We start from the raw sequence: 20,659 nt of genomic DNA, 5'->3' as shown, positions 1-20,659 counted from the left end.
AGTTCTCTCTCTCATCTGTTTCAATGCAGTGTATATTATTTATCCCCTATTTTCTTCTTTTCTACCCAACCTCGATGTCAGTTTTATAACAGTGACATTATGCAGTATTTGTCCTTTTGTGACTAAGGTATTTTATCAGTACACTGTCCTCCAGGTGCTTTCTCAAAAAGTTGGAAATAGAAATACCATTTGACCCAGCAATTCTACTACTGGGAATATACCCTAAAGAAACCAGAACTGCCACCCAAGCAGATATATGCACACCTATGTTTAGTTTGACTTTGTTCACAATAGCAAAGAGTTGGAAACAACCCAAGGGTCTATCAAAAATTACTAACTAGAGAAGTTGTGGTATATTCACACAATGGAATACTATGCAGCTTTGAGAAACAAGGATCTCATGAAATATTACACAATTTTTTTTTTCTTTTTAAATAAAACTTTTGTTTTATACTGATTTACTTACAAAGTTTTTATACATTTTTTCCACACTGAATCTTTCTCATTTCCTTAGCCCACCCCTTCCTCTACCCATCAAATTGTGCTACCTTATGATGACCGTGTGATTTACTGCCTCTGAAAACTTGCTGGAGTATCAGCTATGGAGTCAATTCCAACACCACACACATATACACGGCTCCAGTGGTCTAGTGGTAAGGAACTGCACTGCAATCCCAAAGGCAACTAACTGGTGAATTCTTCTGTCATCCTTATTCTTTGTGAACTTTCAGATGCATAGGGGAGATTTGAAAATAATACAGCTTGAAACATGTGTACCTTAGACTTTAAGCTGACATCTTACACTTTTTAGTACTTCAGAGAGTTCCTTGACAGCTTAGTTTCCCAAATGCAATACACCTTTTGCAACAGCAGAGGTAGGCCTAGAAGACTCCACCCTGGGCATGTGGCTTTTTTCTGCTTGTGGGTGCTGGTCCGGGTGGGTAAGCGAAGGGAAGTTTTGTGGGTCGTCCTTCTTTGGGGGTCACATTTAATGTATAATATTGCTATTTTACCCCCATGAGTGGGTGTCCCTGAGCCTTGCCTAAGGTGTAAGTCCACTCAAAGGCCTTGGCTTAAAACTCCGCGGGGGTGGGGAGGGTCCTACTGGCCAAGTAGGACATCTTACACTTTTTAGTACTTCAGAGAGTTCCTTGACAGCTTAGTTTCCCAAATGCAATACACCTTTTGCAACAGCAGAGGTAGGCCTAGAAGACTCCACTCTGGGCATGTGGCTTTTTTCTGCTTGTGGGTGCTGGTCCAGATGGGCAAGTGAAGGGAAGTTTTTGAGGTTGTGCATTATAGCCTGCAGCCCTTGGGCCAAATTTATTCATTTTCAAATGAATATTCCTTTAATGACACAACTTGGTGTTGATGTGATGCTGCACACTGTTCTATAGTCTTTTCAAATACCATGAGCTTCCAGATTGATTTATTGTGGGAAGCAGGTGTGGCATCCACTTCCTAAAACTAAATGACTCTGGAAATTCTACAAACTCTCTAAACTCTTTAAATGTACAGAATTGATGGTAGTTATAGAACAGAGTTTTGTACAGAAATTATGTTAGTAATAGAACAGAGTTTAGGTCTTTTATGCAAAACTTACTCTTAATTATATTCAACTTGATGACACTTAACCACTGCTATGTGAAACTAGTGCTGCTATATCTGGAGGAACACTCTTCCATTTTGTACATCACTCTTTGTCAATGTGTAGTATGAAGTAACCTGGGTTGCTGTGATGCCGACACTTGTATCATTGGGGTATCAAATACCAGAATGGCTTCCAATGTGGACAATGTTTGGTGGAACTCCCAGATGTAAAACAGGCTTGGAAGCAGGAGTGGCATCCACTTCCTAAACCACATACCTCTGGAAACTCTATGAACTTGGTGAAATGATGACAATTATGGAAAGGCATTAGGTCTTTTATTCAGAGTCGCTATGAGTCATGCTCTACTCGATAGCAATCAACAATAACAACAACAAGAATAGGTAAAATTAAATCAGTAACAACTTTAAGCTTTTCTCCACCTTACAGTGTTTCCTATTGGTCAGTGGTGAGGATTTTTTCCTTGATGTTGGGATATGATCCATATCTAAGGCTATAAATATTCTTTGATAGCCTGCAACAGTGCTTCAAGTACTCTTTATATTCAGCAAGCAAAATTGTGTTATCTGCATAACCCAGGTTGTTGATGAGTCTTCTTCCAATTTTGATGTCACATTGTTCTTCATACAGCACAGCTTTTCTAATCATTTACTCAGCTTACAGATTGAATAGATATGAATAAAGTGTACCACATTGAAGCTCAGATTTCCTGATTTTTAACATTGCCATTTTCTTTGTTGTGTTTGGACAATTAATTCTTGGTCCACGTATAGGTTATGCATAAACACAATTAAATGATAAGAGATTTCCATTTTTTAAATGTTAGGAATAATTTATTATGATCACAGTCATCTGAATAGTCAAAAGCACACAGGTAAGTATCTTTTTTTTTTTCAATTCTCTGCTTTAAGCAAAATCCTATGACATCAACATTGATACCTTTAATACCATGGCATCCATTGAATACAGCTTCAATTTCTGGAAGTTTTCTATTGATGTACTATTCAAGCAGTTTTTGAATAATAATCAGTAATATTCTACCTGCACGTGACTTTAATGATATATGTATGAGTTTGTGTGTCCACACATGCCCACGTGTTGTTGCTGTTTGGCGCTATGTAGTCAAATATGACACAGAATGACCCCATGAACAACAGATCAAAGTCCTGTCCTATCCTGTTCCATCTTCACAATTTCTGACACACTCAAGACCATTCCATCACAATGTCAGTCCACCTTGTTGAGGATCTTTCTCTTCTTTGCCACAGTTTACGTGTGTGTGTGTGTGTGTGTGTGTGTGTGTGTGTGTGTGTGTATGGTGGTGTTGTTAGGTGCTATTAAGTTGAATATGACTCAGAGCGATCCTATGAACAAAAGATCTGAAACCTGTTCTTTTCTGTGCCATTCTCACACTTCCTTACACAAAAACCTGTTGCAGTAGTCACTGTGTCAATCCACCTGAATGAGGGTCTTCCTCTCCTTCGCTGACACTCCACTGTTCCTAGCATTATGGCCTTCCCCAACTAACAGCCCTTCCTAGCAATATGCCCAAAGTTTGTGAGACAAAGCCTCATCATTCTTGACTCCAAAGAGCACTCCAGCTTCACCCTCTCAAAGACTTCTGTGTTTCTTCGTTTGGCCATCTATGGAATGTTCAGGGCTTTTAACCAACACCAGAGCTCAAAGGCGTCAATTCTTATTCTTTTATTCTTATTCTTATTCTTATTCTTATTCTTATTCTTATTCTTATTCCTATTCTTATTCTTCAGCTCTCAGATACATAGCAAGTGATTGGAAAGACTATGGCCTGAATCTGACACACCTTAGTCCTCAAACTTAGTCCATTACTCCTCAGTAATTTGGAGAGGTCCCTAATTACAGATTTTTCCAGTGCAATACATGTCCTTTTTTCCCCTGACTGCTGGTGATAAGGGTGTTAATTGTGTATCCAAGCAAGATTAAATTGTTGACAGTTTCAATCTCTTCCTCATCCATCATGATGTTGCCTATCAGTCCAGTGGTAATAATCTTTGTTTTCTTTCTATTGAGATGTACTCCTTACTGAAGGCTGCATTTCTTGATCTTCTGCAACAAGTGCTTCAGGTCCTGCTCATTTTCAGCAAACAAAGTTGTGTCATCTGCATAACACAGGTTATTGATAAGTCTCCCTCCAATCCTGTTGCCACACTCCTCTTCATAGAGTCCTACTGCTTGAATAATTTATTCAGCATGTAGAGTATAGTAGCCCTACAAACAACAGATATTTGCAATGTGTAAATCATTGAAAGTACAAAATTTGATCATCCTCATTTCTATCACAGAGCCTCTATTTTCCAACTACTCTTTCTTCTTCATTGTTTCTCACTTTTGCCTTTCAATCACCAATTATCACTAACACATCTTGATTGCATGTTTGGTCAATTTTAGACTGAAAATGTTATAAAAATCTTCAATTTCCTCCTCTTTATCTTTAGTTATAGAAGGATACATTTGAATAACAGTCATATTAACAGATCTTACTTGTATGTGTCTGAATAATATCCTATCACTCACAACGTTGTATTTCAGCATAGTACTTGAAATTGCCTTTTAAATATGAATGCAACATCATTCTTCCTCTGTTTTTCATTCTCAGCATAGTATACCATGTGATTGTCTGATTTAAAGTGACCATAGCTGGTGTATTTTATCTCACTAGTGCCTAGAATGTTGATGTTCATGTGTTCCATATAATTTTTCACAAATTCTAGCTTTCCAACATATATGCTTTAATTATTAAAGGATGTTTGCAGCTGTTTCTCCTCATTTTGACTACCAATCTGGGCTCTACCTCTAATACTGTTTTCATATTCCTCAATTGTTCAGAAGGTTTTCAGAGGCCAGTTATTTAGAAAGTGCATGGCCAATCCTTCTTCATATTCTGTCTCAATCCTGAAGCTCCACAAAACCACCTCTGGCATTTGAAACATCAGTGGCACAGCTTTCAGCATCATAGCAAACGACAAATACAGCAAACTGACAGACAAGGGCTGCATTAATTAGAACATTGATAAACAAGCAAGAATACAAACATCCAGTCTATAAAGTAATTAGAAAAATGCAGGTGAGTTTCTGAGTACAAAAACCTGACATATAAGTCTCACAGTTTAGGAGACTCAGCATCTGAGTCCCAAGTGTCATCTCTAAGGGGATGCTTCCTAAGGGGTTGGCTTTACCAGAGTTTCAAAGCGAAACTTGGTGGAGAGGTGGCAAAGGAGCAAAGGGGAGACAGACCTTCAGCAAAAGAGATTGACACAGCTACTGCAGCAATGGGGTTGGTTGTGTTGGAGATTATATGTATGGCTTGAGATAGGACAGTGTTCACACCAGCTGTTCATAGGGTGGCTGTCATACTCGACTAGATGGCACCTAACAATATGAACAACAGATTTGAATTTTGTCTTATTCTGTGCTATCTTCACATTCTCTGAAATGCTTAAGCTTATTGTTGCAATACCTATTTCAATTAATTTTGTTGAAGATGTTCCTCTCTTCAATGACCTCTACCTTCCTAGACAGTATTATGTTTGTTTTCAAAGAACTAGCCCCTCCTAACAACACATCTACAGTATGCCAGAGAAACTTTCACCATCCTTGCTTCTTTTTTTTAAAAAAAATTGTTATTATTTTGTGTGTGTGTATTTGTGTACCATCAAATCGGATCTGACTGGTACAGGAGGAGATTGCCCCTCCTTCTCCAGGAGAGCATCTGGTGGATTCAAACAACATAGCTCTGGGATTGCAGTGGAGCTTCTTGCCACTAACCATCCTTGCTTCTCAGGAGCATCCTGTCTGCACTTTCTTCAAGACAGACTTGTTTGTTCTTTTGGGTAGTCCATGGAATATTCAGCAATCTTCCCCAAGACTACAATTCAAAGCCACTGAGTCTTAATTTGTCATCTTTATTCATTGCTCAACTTTCAGATGGATAGGAAGCAAATAAAAATATTATGATTTAGAGTAGGCACAATTAGGCACACACTGATATCATTATTCTTTTAGCATTTTAAAGAGGTACTGGAGAGCAATTCAATGACAATTTTAATCTTTTCTCCATCTGCCATGATGTTATCTATTAATGGAATGGTGAAAATTTTCATTTTCTTGATATTGAAATGCAATCTACATTGAAGGTTATGGTCTTTTTCTTTTTCACCAAGTGGTATTTTAAAGCCTCTTCACTTTCAGCAAGCAAGGTTATGTGATCTGCACAATGAAGGTTTTTGATGAGTCTTCCTCCAATCCTGATGCCATCTTCTTTGTACAGTCGAGCTTCTTGACTTGTTTGCTTAATAAATGTGAAGAAAGAAACATTCCTGATGTGCACTGTACTTGATTTTTCAAATTTTATAATGATTTATTTACAAAGTTCAAAAACATTGTTTTTCATACAAAATCCTTCCCATTTCCTTCACTTCCACCCACCCATGGAATTGTGCTACCCTATGATTAGTATCTCCCCACCCATCCTCACTCCTCTGCTTCCGCCCTCCCTCCCCTTGGATCAATAATGGTTTTATACAGTATTTGTCCTTATGAGACTGAGTTAGTTCACTCAGAGTAATGCTCTTTAATCCTTCCCAAGTAAATTACTACCAAGTTTGGTAGTAATTTACAAAATCACTGCTGCTGCTTGCTGCATAGTATTCCATTGTGTGAATGTACCACAACTTCTCAATCTATTTGTTTGTGGCTGGACATATGGGTTGTTTCCACGTCCTTGTGATGGTGAATAATGCTGCTATGAACATTGGTGTAAAAGTTTCTGTTTGAGTCTCAGTTCTCATTTTCTTGGGATATATTTCAAGCATGGAATAATAGCTGGGTCATATGGAATTTCTATGTTCAGCTTTTTGAGGAAGCACCAAACTGTCTTCTAGAGGGTTGGACCATTTTACAATCCCACCAGCAATGTCTAAGGGTTTCTATTTTGCCACAACCTCTCCAACATATATTACTTTCTGTCCTGTTAACTTTTACCACAGCTACTGGGGTGATGAGATGATATCTCATTGTGGTTTTGAAGAAATACTCCAAATCACTGACAGTAAGAGAGAGATGTAAAATTGTTCCTGATTTTAAACCATGCAGTGTTTCTTTGTTTTGTTCAGGCAACTACTTCTTGACTTGTGTATAGGTTTTGCATGAGCATAGTGCTATGTTCTCGGATTAACATTCATCACCAAGGTATTTATAATTTATTATGATTCATGTAGTCAAACACCTCTGTAAAGTCAATCAAACACAAGTATATGTCTTTCTGGCATTTTCTGCTTTCAGTCAAAATTCCTTTGACATCAGCAATAATATCCCTCATTCCATGGTCTTTTCTGAATCTAGTTTTATTTTCTAGAAGTACTTGGTCAGCAGTTTTAAAAATAATCTTCAGTAAGGTTTTACTTGCATGTGAAATCAATGCTATTATTCTAAAGTTTCCACATTTTGTTTGCTTGCTTATTTTGAGAAGGGGAACAAATATGGATCTCCTCCAGTCAATTGACCAATTACTATCTTCCAAGTTTCTTAGCATAGAGTAGGGAGCATGTTCAGGACTGCATCTTTTTTGTTGAAACATGCCAACTGGTATGTCTGTGCCTCATTTTCACACACACTATGTATCTATATAGTTGTTATTATATATCTTTAGATAGATAGATAGAGATAGATAGATATTGATATACAGTTGTTACTATGTGCTGTTGAAATTATAACTGATCTATTGACCTTCCATTGGGTTTTAAGGTGCTATAAATCATAGGAAGAGATTTCCCATTTTTCTTCCCACAGAACAGTTGGTGGATTCAAATGACTTTTCTTGGATTGTCAGTTTACCTCCTTAGTACTAAGATAAAAATGAAGGAGGGGAATGTGCACAATGAAGAAAAAAAAAAGAATTGAACAGGGGCGGGGTAGGGAGGAAAATGTTCAACAATGAAAGAATGAAAATCCAACTTTTCTCTAAACTTTCATTAAAATCACAATTAAAAATTAAATGAAAAATGATACATTTTTATCTCTTTTTTAAAAAAGCTCCTCATAAAAACATTGGATAATGCAGCTGAAACAATATTTCCTGGAGATCATAGAGGGTGATCAGACAAACACATTTTTTACGTCAACCTTAGTAACTACTTTAATAACTGAGTTTTCTCTTGTCCAAGTTAAATATTTTCAGTTTCTTTTCCCATATGACACAGTTTTGCATGACTTCAACATCCCTGTCATATTCCTGATAATTGCAATGCAAATAGTTTTTGGTAGAAGTCATTTTCATAGAAAGTGCAGATAATGTGAATTCAGTACTTTAACCTGAAAAAAATCAAAGGAGTTAAGTGGATAGTTTGAAAGGTTCATGTAAGAGGTGACTTACGGGCTGCAGGATTCCAGAAGTTCAAGATGGAAAAATGCTTAGAGGGCTTCAAAGATATAACAATGCTTTAAGTTTCTGTCCTCTTTTTAAACTTGGACTTTAGTGAAAGTTTTCAAAGGGACTCATTCATACACATTTTCCTTCCTCCCTTGCCCAAATTAATTTTGTAATGTTTGTTCTATTTCAGATTGTTAATTGTCATACATATAGTATCTAATCATCCATATCTTTCAGAATGTTCCTGTATTTGCCATCGTCTGGCGCAAAATGTCTATTTCTTTTTGAAATTCCAGACCTTGGGTTGAATGAGGAAATGGTAATGATTTTGGAGATAGTATCCCTGAGGGCTTTACCTTTCTTCTGTCTTTTTCTTGGCATTTGAGGACTGCTGGAGAACTGGTTCAGTGTCAGGCACAGCATAAGTCACTCTAGTTTAGTTGAGTGAATAAATTAATCATATTTTTGGGGAAAATAAATAGTTATCTTTAAAATTGTATTCTGGGTAATAGGCAATAATAAAGCACTATGATATAGCCTACACATACATTACGCATTGCATATGAAGGAACTAGTGATGGTCATAGTTAACAGATGTTAAGTGACCCGCCGTCAATCTTTTCCAGAAACTGGGTGTCTTGGTGACAGCAAACCTACATGTACTGATAAAGTGAAAGTATCAAAGACATCTAGCTTTCTTTATTGTCTGTTTTCCCACATCAAGGATGGTAATTATCTGGTCTTAAATCCAATAAATAGACAAACTGAGTGGTGTGTGCAGAACTGAAGTCGGATATCTGGAAAGGTACAGAGGTGTCGACAAGAAAGCAGAATCCTTCAGCAGACCTTCCCTGAAGAGATCCTGAGTTGTGTTCACTTCTTTCACAAAACTTGACAAAAAACACACACAGTGAAAATAAAACTCTTAAGAGGCAGTCTGAAGAATTTCTTTAAAGGAACCTCTGAAAATAGTGTCGGTCCCAGATCTATCAGGTCACTTTCAAGCTAATGTTCCCAGGAAAAGTGCGATGTGATCTCACCGTGGTTTTTAGGAAAAAAAAAATCAGTGAAAGTATAGAAAAGAAGAAGACGTATTGAATAGGATATTTAGAATGGAAAAACTGGACGCAAACTGTGCTGTCCACTTTGAAAGCGTTTAAAAAGCAGTAAGTGGATGACACTACATAGAAAAGAAATGACTGATAGGCCTTCTCATTGAAGATAATGAAAATCCAACTGTGAGTACTTGTCAGGGTCTCTTTGTAAATTCTGCATTGCCTCTGCTCACCCTCAAGTTCAGTTATGTCTTATGGCCTCATCTGACATTGTCCCAGACTTACAGGAAATACTGGAGATGACATGTCTACCTGTCTCCAATTTTAGTATATAGCTCAGCAAGGTGTAACTGTGATTCCACCCCCCCAACATTGTTGCTGTTGAAACTATAGAGGATTAAAGATCTCCCAAAATGCAATCTAGGTAATCCTTCCTATAGGATTAACTCACTGAATAGGTTTCAGGTTATATTTGTTTCAGAAAATAGGGATTTCAAACCTTTAAATCTGGAGGCAACATTTTGTTTATTGGGAAGATAACATCATTGATAACTTACAATTGCCTGTGCCAGTGTGTATGGGTGTGTATGTTCCCAGTTTTCTACAGGTTTATAGCTTACTCCAAGAGAAATATTAAAATTCAAAAAGAAAAAAATATTGAGGAAAAAATCTGTAGTTTTTCCACAAACTATAATTACTTTAATTACAGGATAATTATATAAATAATGCATTTGAATGTAGGTTTCAGTTTTCTTTGTTTTCTAAATATTATCATCTTTTGGTGTTTTCAGATATGTAAACAGGAAACATTTAAGTTTAGATGAAGAGCAGGTGAACTGCCTAAGATACAAGTAGAGACAATCAAAAGATGATTAGGCTATTGAAAACTGCCTAACTAGGTGCTAATTTTTAAGTGAGCAGGTGTACTTAGTCATTACAACTTTAAAATGAAAATATATTTGAGTTAAACTAACACCTCCACCCCCATTAAAATACCATTAGAGGTCGAGTGTCACTGACTACATGAAGCGCACAGAGCTCGAACTTCAACCATCAGGCAACTAGACCTGCCATTGATGAGTTTAATCAAAGATCAAACTGTCAACTTTCAAAGAAATTCCAAACAGCTTAATAGCATTTTATTGACATTCTTTAAATATAACCCAAACACCATTACCATGTTAAAAAGATTAATATTTTGGTTATTGTTGAGAGATGATTAATGTGCACTGAAATTGCACAAAGTTAAAAAGATCGTATAATTACCATGGATGGTAATCAATTGGTAGTTTTCTTTTCAGATTCAATAATTTTTCTTGTTACAGCTAAGATATGCTGAGATATTCTTAGCTGCTTACATGGAATGTACAAAATATCTGCTTCAAAATAAAAAGGAAATGGCAAACTTGTGACTAAAACATGCACATTGAATTTCGAGATGGTATGGCATATTTTATTCACATAAAGTAACACCTAAACTCAGAAGCTCAGTGTCCATCAAAAAAGCATGCAGTAAAATAGAATAAACAATACAGTAGTAGACATGAAACTACATGTTACTTTAAACAATCTAGATGGATATAAACAGTTTCTAGATATCCAGACAATGTTCAGAACACTTTAATAGAGTAGCCTCTACGCACAAAATCATACGTTAGTGGTATGTTTATTATTTCAAAACCAGTCATGATATTTTTAGTTACTTCCTATGCATCAGAGCGAAGGGTAAACTACTTCATTCACTGACTCTGAGTTGGTTTCTAGTCATAATGACTCTGCTTTTGGTTTCTGAGGTTGTGAATAGGAGGAGACTACCCAACTTTTTCCACAGCTGATAGTGGATTTGAACACCCAGAGATATTTGGCTTTTAGGGTAGGAGTACTATTCAATATAGACTACACTACCAGAGTTTCCTGTAAAGGTTAGAGGATATTCTTACTTCCAGCAATTAAATGTCAAGATACTCATTAAAGTAGGATTTTCTTGAAGAAAGTCATGAATCTTACGGTAGCCCTTTATGTCCACCAATATATTTTTGAGCTTGTTCTAATTTATATTAAAAGCATGTAGTCCGTAATACATATATGATAACATGGATCAGAAATAATAATATTGATCAGATAATGTTGGATCACAAAGTAAATGATGCAGTTGTTTCTAACTGAAAACTTAAGCTCAGTGGTCTTGAGTCATTTAGGAAGACCATGCACCTAATCAGTACTAAATTTGGACATAAAGTAAAATCTAGGTCCAATTTTATCATAATTGATTGAAGACACATTAGCAATTTGTGATACAAATATCTCCATCTTGCATACAGAAACTAGAAAAAAAAGACTTAAAACACAAAAACTTAAAGATAATAGTCTTTAAAATGGGTTAAGAATGAACATAAATAAAATAAAAATCCTTATTGGATCTATAAACATAGTGACAAATATAGAAAAGACTGAACTGTCAAGGATTTCTTTTATGTCACTTGAAAAATCAATATTCAAGGAAGCATATGTCAATACAGCATACTGCAAAGAGTCCATTTGCTCCCAGAAACTCTTTTTTTAATATTATTAAATTTTAATTGTGATTTTAATGAAAGTTTACAGGAAAGTTAGATTTTCATTCATTCATTGTTGCAAATTTTCTTCCCTCTCCTCCCTTCCCTTCTCTCTCTCCCTTTTTCCCTCTTTCTGGACCTTTGTCTTATATATAATGCCTAATCATGTATTTCTTTTAAACAGTTCTCTCCCTCACCTGCTGCAATACAGTGTTCACTATCTACCAATTCTTTTGTCTATTCTCTTCCCAATCCCTCATGTCCATGTCTGCACTGCTTCATAACAGTGCTGTTATGCAGTATTTGTCCTTCTGAGATGGAGGTATTTCACTCAGCATAATGTCCTCCAGGGTCACTCAGGCTATGTAGTGTTTTACAAGTTCACTTGTTTTTCAGCACTGCATAATATCCCATTTTGTGGACATATAGTAGTTTTTCTATCCATTCACTTGTTGATTGGCACTTGGGTTGTAGCCATCTCTTTGCTATTGTGAATAACACAGTAATAACATGGGTGTGGATACATTTGTTTGGATTGTGATTCTGGTTTCTTTAGGGTATACTCTCAGCAGTGCAATTACTAGGTCAAATGGTATTTCTGTTTCCACCTTTTTGAGAAAGTAAAAAACCACCTTCCATAACAGTTGAACCATTTTACACTCTCACCAGCAGTGAATAAGGGTTCCAGTCTCTCCACAACCTCTCCAGCATTTATTATGCAAGAAACTTTTTCAAAGAACTAAAGGTCAAGGATTTTACTTCAAGGTTTAAGATGTACCTAATCCAAGCCATAATAAATTAACTCCATATTCATATGAAAGTCATACAGTGAATAAAGAACAATGAAGAAGACTTGATGCCATTGAGCTGTAGATCTCTGGTTTTTCAGGTATGAAGAATATACTGAGTCACTGTATCAAAAGGAATTGGCAAACACAGAAGAATTTAATGAAATAACATATGAGCAAGAACCTATGGTGATGAAGGAAGAAGTTCAAGCTGCTTCGAAGGAAATAGCAAAAAATAATGCTCCAGGAATAGATGGTGTACCAACTGACATATTTCAGCTAAAAGATGCTCCCCTGGATGTGCGCACCAAGTTGTGCCAAGAAATCTGGAGAACAACCACTTGGCCAACTGACTGGAAGAGATCTATACTTGTTCACATTCCAAAGAAGGGTGACACAACAGTGTGTGGAAACTATAGAACATCATTGATTTCACATACAAGCAAGATTCTACTGAAGATTATCAAAAAATGACTGGAACAGCACATCAGCAGAGAACTGACAAGAAGTCCAGGCTGAGTTTAGAAGAGGTCGTGGTACTAGGGATAATGTAGCTGATGTTGGATGGATCTTAGCTGAAAGCAGGGAATACCAGAAGAATGTCTATCTGTGTTTCATTGATTATGCAAAGGCGTTTGACTCTGTGGATCATAACAAACTATGGCTGACTCTGAGAAGAATAGGAAGGCCAGAACACTTGATTGTGCTAATGTGAAACCTATACTTGGGCCAGTAGGCAGTCATCAGAACACAGCAGGGAAACACTGCATGGATGCCAGGGATGTGTCCTATCTCCATACCTTTTCAACTGTATGTAGAGCAGATTATCCAAGATGCTGGGCTCTATGAGGAGAAGTGTGGCATCAGGATTGGTGGAAGATCTATTAACAATCTGCGTTATGCAGATGACACAACTCTGCTTGCTGAAATTGAGGAGGACCTGAAATACTTGCTGCTGAGGGTCAAGGACTGTAGCCTTCAGTACGGATTGAAGCTCAGTGTCAAGAAGACAAAGATTCTCACCACTAGAACAATTGGTAGCATCATGGTGGATGGTGAAGAGATTGAGATTGTTAACAACTTTAGTTTGCTTGGCACCAGTAGTCAGGAAATCAATAAATGTATTGCGATGCGACAGTCTGCTGTTAGGGACCTCTCCAATGTACTGAAGAGCAATGGTGTCACTCTGGAGACTAAGGTGTGTCTGATAGAGGCTATGGTCTTTGCAAACACTTGTCATGAATCAGAGAGTTGGACAATGACTAGGAAAGATAGAAGGAGAATTGATGCCTTTGAGCTGCGGTACTGGAGAAGAGTATTGAATGTACCATGGACTGGCAAGAAAACAAACAGATTCATCCTAGAGAGGGTTAAACCAGGCTACTCCTTAGAGGCAAGGATTCTGGGGCTTCATCTGACATCCTTTGAACATGTGGTAAGGAGGGACCGGTGTTTGGAAAGGGACATCATATTTGGGAAGGTGGAGGGACGGCGCAGGAGGGGAAGGCCCTCTATGAGGTGGATTGATTCAGTTGACTGGGGTAATTGGGATGAATGTGTCAGAGGCAGTGCGATTGGCAAAGGATAGAGCAGGATTTAGGGCTGTGGTACATAGGGTCGCTATGAGTCGCAAGCAACTCCACGGCACATAACAACAACAACTCTATACTCTAGATTTTGGATTCATCAGGACCTACAATGACATGCCTCAGGAGAAACCTCCAATCTGTAGTTTAATTTGAGATCTACTTGCCTTGCCATATATATATATATATATATATATATATATATGTGTGTGTGTGTGTGTGTATATATTTATGTGTGTGTATATATGTGTGTGTGTGTGTATAGATGTATATATATGATGGCAGAGTTTTACACCAGTCTTGATGTCACATTCCTCCTCATAAAGTCTGGCCTCCTGAATAATCTGTTCTGAATGTAGATTGAAAAGGTATGGAGAAAACACACATCCCTAATATGCTCCTTTCCTAATTTTGAACCATGCAGTGTTTGTCACTCTGTTCTGACAACTTTTTGATCCAAGCATAGGTTTCACATGAACACATTCCTCTCAATGTTAGGCACAATATCATGATAGATCAAGAAAAATATTGTACTTGTCAATGATTTCATCTTACATGGATCCACAATCAACAACACCCATGGTCATAGCAAACAGGAAAAAAAAACACTCAAAAACATGTTGCATTGGTAAAATCTATTGTTAAGAACCCTTCTAAAGTTCTAAAGAGAAAAGGTTTAATGAATCTTGTCAAAAAATAACTTATAGGACTTCTTATTTATTTAACAGAAAAATCAGTTCTTTCTTAAAATGATCTTCTACTTATGCTCTAATGGAGGATGTAGAGGTCTGATTTGATTACCCAGTAATTGTGACTTTCCCTTTAGCCATAAAGTTTTGTCATGAAGCAGTTAATTTTATTTTAATTTACTTATCTGTATTTCAAGTTACACAAATACCAATTTTTTGTTAGTATGACCGTATTCATTCACAAGGAAAATAATAGGTAATTTGTACTGTCTTGGTATGAGCTCCGATGGCCTAGTGACAAGAAACTGTGCTGCAATCCGGGAAGCATGCAGTTTGAAGCCACCAGCAGCTCTTCAAGAGAAGGATGGGCAATCTCCTCTCGTGCTATCAACTACTTCTGAAAACTCACCAGAGGGTCATCTACCGGACAGCTCCAACCAACAACTCTCACGGTAGGAAAAAATTAATGGCTTTAGCCGTATCATCATGGTAGGTTCTACAAATACATCACCAATTTGCTTCACTTTGCCATTTGTGTTCTTAACGTATCTTCATTAATATCTTTTGAAGTACACAACCTGTTTCTTCAGAGCCAAACTTCTCAAAGTGTTTTCGAACTAGAAGTCTGTTTCCTTATATCTTAATCATGCTTCCATCTGGTGTCATTGTCCCTTTTTGAACCTCATCCCCTTGAGATTAATAATGAAATCCATGTTACCAGAAATAAAGCACACTAATTGTCCTTGAAGTCTCAGTATCTTTCCACATGAAAGAAATTTTTTTTTGTGAAATTTCTATTTTACTTATTTCACAGCACTACTCTCTTTCACATTTTTTTTGTGCCTTTGTCATTTCTTTCTCTAACATAGTTCTAATATCCTTCTGCCCAGTATGGTAGGCACAAGACACACACGATCTATTAACTAGTTGGAATGAAGATAATGTGCCATATAGAGCCATAAAATATACAGCAGAGTTTTAATAGTATGATAAATTGAATAAATACTATGAGAGAAGTAACTCTGATTGAGGAGTTGCATTGCCAACCCAAGGGCATGTAGTTTGAATCTACCAACCTCTCCATGGGAGATGGACAATCTCCTCCTACGTGATTTACTGCCTCAGAAAACCTGCTGGAGAGTGATTCACAAGTTGGTTCTTATACTATGGTACATAAAAATAATGACAGCATGAAAAATTAACGTAACTTATCTCAATATTTTAAATATTCGTATCAGTTGAAATGTAAATGTTTTAAAATTACTATTGTTGATTGTCTTTGAGTTGAGCATGACTCATAGAGATTCTATGAACAAAAGGTCTGAATCCCTTCTACAACTATCAACACTTATCGAAGTTCAGAGTTTCCTGAGGTGTGATGTTTATTAAGTGGATGCTACTCCTGCTTCTAAACCTGGCATAGTGCATTATTGTTGTTATATGCCATTGAGTCACCTGCAATGTGTAGCAACACTATATTCAGCAGCTCTGAACCCTTTCCTGTCCTGAGCCAGTCTCACTAATTCTGAGACAACAACTCCCATAACCCCAGTTACTGTATCAATCCATCACATCCAGGGGCTTCCTTTCCTGTGCTATCTACCCTTCCAAGCATGATGTCCTTCTCCAAGTACCGATCTCTCCTTCCCACGTGCGCAAAGTAAGTGAAACGGAGCTTCAAATCTTAGCCTCCAAGGAGAGACTTGATTTTCCCCTCTCCAAGACAGTCTGATTTATTTTCTTGGCAGTCCATAACTCTTCTCCAGCACTACAACTCTAAGGCATTTATTCTTTTTTTAAATTTAATTTAGTTTGTTTATTTTTCATTTCAATGAACATCTACAGAGATTTTGGAATTCCATTCATTCATTGTTGCACCCTTCTCCCCGCACCCCCCCCCCCCCCCCCCGTTTGCTCCTCTCCTTGAAAAGCAAAAGGAAAACTCCCTCATTGGTACACAATCCCCCCACACCTTCTTCTGGCATCTTTAGTCATTGTTCAACCTCTGAAGCATAACAAGTAATTGAGAAGACCACAGTCTGGATAGGGCGCACCTTTGTATCTAGACTGACATCGTTGCTCTTCAGCACTCTGGAGAAGTTCATGACAGTAGATTTTTCCCAGTGCAGTTTGTCTTTTGATTTCCTGACTGCTGGTGTTAAGAAAGTTGATTTTGGATCAGAGCAAGCTATAATTGCTAATACTCTCAATCTCCTCTCCAGCTAATATGTTGCTGCCAATTGGCCCAGTGGTGAGAATTTTTGTCTTCTTGATGTTGAGCTTCAATCCATGTTGAAGACTACAGTCCTTTACCTTTTGCAGCAAGTGCTTCAGGTCTTCTTCAGCTTCAGCAAGCAAGGTTGTGTCATGTGCATATCGTAGGTTGTTAGCGAGTCTTCCTCCAATCTTAATGCCACATTCCTCCTCATAATATACTGCCTCCTGAATGATCTGTTCTGCATACAGATTGAAAAGGTATGAGGACAGGATACATCCCTGATGCGCTTCTTCCCTGATTTTGAACCATGCAGCGTTTCTTTGCTCTGTTCTGACAACTGCTTATTAGTCCAAGAATAGGCTTCATATAAGCACAATAAAGTGTTCTGAGATTCACATTTTCCTCAAGGCTAGCCACAATTGATTGTGATCCACACAGTCAAATATCTTTGCATAGTCAATGGAGCACAGATAGACACTCCTCTGGTACTCTCTGCTCTCTGCCAAGATCCATCTGACATTGGCAATAATATTTCTAGTGCCATGACCTCTTCTAAACCCATCTTGTATTTCTGATAGTTTTGTCAATATACTGTTCAAGTCTTTTCTGGATAATCTTCAGCAGGCTTTTATTTAATTAAATATTTCAATATTATTATACTGAATACTCAGCCAGGGCGTTCTGGTGGCCTAGTGGTAAGAAACTGCACTGTAAGCCCCAAGACATGCAGTTCAAATTTACCAGCTGTGCTGAGAGAGAAGGTGGGGCAATCTCCTCCCTTTTGATTAACTTCCTTTAAAAGTAGGCAGGATTTAGAAAAGGCTGTGACACTAGGGATATTATAGCTAATGTCAGCTGGATCTTGGCTGAAAGCAGCAAGTAACAGAGGAATGCCTATCTGCGTTTCATTGATTATGCAGAGGTATTTGACTGTGTGGATCACAACAAACTGTGGCTGAGTCTGAGAAGAATGGGAATCGCAGAACACTTGATCATGCTTGTGCAAAACCTATACTTGGACCAGGAGGCAGTCGTCAGAACAGAGCATTCAGACCCTAAATGGTTCAAAATTGGGAAGGGTATGCATCTGAGATGTGTCCTATCTCCATATCTTCTTTTCAAACTATATGTAGAATAGATTATCTGGGAGTCTAGGCTGTATGAGGAGAAGTGTGGCATCAGGATTGGAGGTAGACTTATCAACAATCTGTGTTATGCAGATGACACAACCCTTCTTACTGAAACTGAGGAGGACCTGAAGTGTTTGCTGCAGAAGGTCAAGGACTGCAGGCTTCAATATGGATTGAAGCTCAAAATCAAGAAAATAATGATTTTCACCATTGGGCTAATTGACAGCATCGTGATAGATAGTGAAGAGATTGAGATTGTTGACAGCTTCAGTTTGCTTAGCTCTACAATCAACACTCTTAGTACCAGCAACCAAGAAATTAAAAGACAAATTGCATTGGGAAAGTCTGCTGTCAGAGACCTCTCCAAAGTACTGAAGAGCAACAATGCCAGTCTGGAGATTAAGGGGTGCCTGAAACAGGCCATGGTCTTTGCAATTACTTGCTATGCATCAGACAGCTGGACAATGAGTAGGTATAATAGAACGAGAGCTGATGCCTTTTAGCTGTGGTGCTCAAGAAGAGTATTGAATATACCATGGACTGCTAGAAAAACAAGCAATTCATCCTGGAGTGGGTGAAGCTAATCTGCTCCTTGGAGGCAGAGATTCTGAAGCTTCATCTGACATACTTTGGACGTGTTGCAAGGTGAGATCTGTCCTTAGAGAGGGATGTCATGCTTTGGAGGGTGGAGCACAGGAGAGAAAGAACCTCGATGAGATGGATTGATTCAGTGACTGGGGTAATCAGGGTAGGTGTGTCAGAGACAATGAGATTGGCACAGGATAGAGCAGGGTTTAGAGCTGTTGTAGGGTTGCTATGAGTCACAGGCAATTTGACGGCATATAACAGCAACAACAACAACACTGAATACTTGAAGAAATTATATTATTTTTTTTACATGGAAAATTAAAACATTGGTAAAATTAAAATGCTTCAATTTCTTTTATTGTGGATACTATAAAATTTGAGAAAACATAAAATATATATTAAAAGAAATATCTATATATTATACATTTATATAAAATATATACACGTATTTCATATTGAACAACATGGAATATGTGATTTCTTTCACATGTAGACAAGTATAGACAAGTACTCAATAAAGGAACAGAAGCTGAAAATACAAGTAGGGAGATAAATGATATGGCAAGACCTGAAAAGATCTGAGAAAGAGATTTAAAAGCCCAAAAAGGAGCTAGGAACTAAAAGAAGGAACACATTTTTCTCTGTGACTGAAAGAAAGATGAAGCTAGGTACAGATTCTAACAGGGTAGTGGATGGGAAGAAAACGGACAAGTTTGACTTCTTATATAAATTACTAGCTTCTTGCTAATATATGAGCTAATACTTTATTTTTAGGTGAGGAGTAGTGTTTCGAGGGCAACAACAACATTCTTTGAAAAAGTAGATACATTTAGAACGGTCACAAAGGAAGCTGAGAGACAAAGACCATTTTCCTTTCTCTTCCTTTTTATTAAAGCTGACTAGTCTTGGAGGCTTCTCTCTTCCAAGTAACAGTCCAATCCGTCCCTCAAATCTGAGCCGAGGATTGCGTCTTTCTTTCTAACTTGTATAATAGCACTACACTGTTTCCAAAACACATTAAATCTTCAGATTACACTGTATATCATATTTCAGAGTATATGTTTTACTTCTTTCCCATTTGTTATATTGTCCAAGGACTATAACCTTGACTTATGGTTTTGTTTGTCCCTCATATGATTTAAATTGTTCTTAAACAGATAATTTAATTTGTATAAGGCAAATAGGCTAGACACAGAGTGCTCACATGTCCCAGTTTGTTATACATGGTTCTGGTTTATGTATCTAGTATTGACATGGTTAACGGTGCCCATTTAACAGTGTCCTGCCTTGGATAATAATTTATAAGAGGGACTCAAAGAAAATCATTTACAATAGGAGAACAAATATAAAGAATTATTACTGGAATAAAACCAAAGAGGATAGGACATAAATGGCACTGAATTGCCTTTAAATTCTGCAAGATGATATACTCCAACCTCTGTCTATAGGTCAGCCAATTTTTACAGTGTCTCTGAAAGTGTACAATTGTTACACTTTTACAATAGTATTCAAGTCTAAAGATTCTAGGATGCCATTGTATATAAACCTACAATCTTCTACAGGTTTTTACCATTTTTGGTAAGCCTATCTCATTACCTACAGTAACAGTGGTCAAGAAATAACAAAAGTATTGCATTAGGAAAATCTACCGTTAATTGGGTTGAAATAAGTTGTAGCCAGTCACCTTGGTGACACGAATCAACAGCAATCTGGAAGTTGGATAATTAATAAGAATGACTTAAGAAAAATTCATCTTTTTGAAGTAATGTACTAGAGAAGAGTATTTAATATCCCATGGATTGCCAAAAGAACAAACGAGTCTATCTTAGAGGAAGTACAACCAGAGTGTTTATGGAAACATGAATGGTGAAACTTTCTCTCACATATTTTGGACAAATTGTTGGAAGGAGCTAATATTTGAAAAAACAAATAGATCATGCTGGAAAAGTGGAAGAATATCCCTTGCTCATGGATAGGAAGACTCAATGTTGTGAAAATGGCAATACTACCAAAAGCAATTTACACATTTAATGCA

Source organism: Elephantulus edwardii, unplaced genomic scaffold, assembly GCF_000299155.1.
Source record: "Elephantulus edwardii isolate Elephantulus edwardi_28Jun2011 unplaced genomic scaffold, EleEdw1.0 scaffold00008, whole genome shotgun sequence".
Lineage (NCBI taxonomy): Eukaryota > Metazoa > Chordata > Mammalia > Macroscelidea > Macroscelididae > Elephantulus > Elephantulus edwardii.
This window is presented reverse-complemented; position numbering follows the sequence as displayed.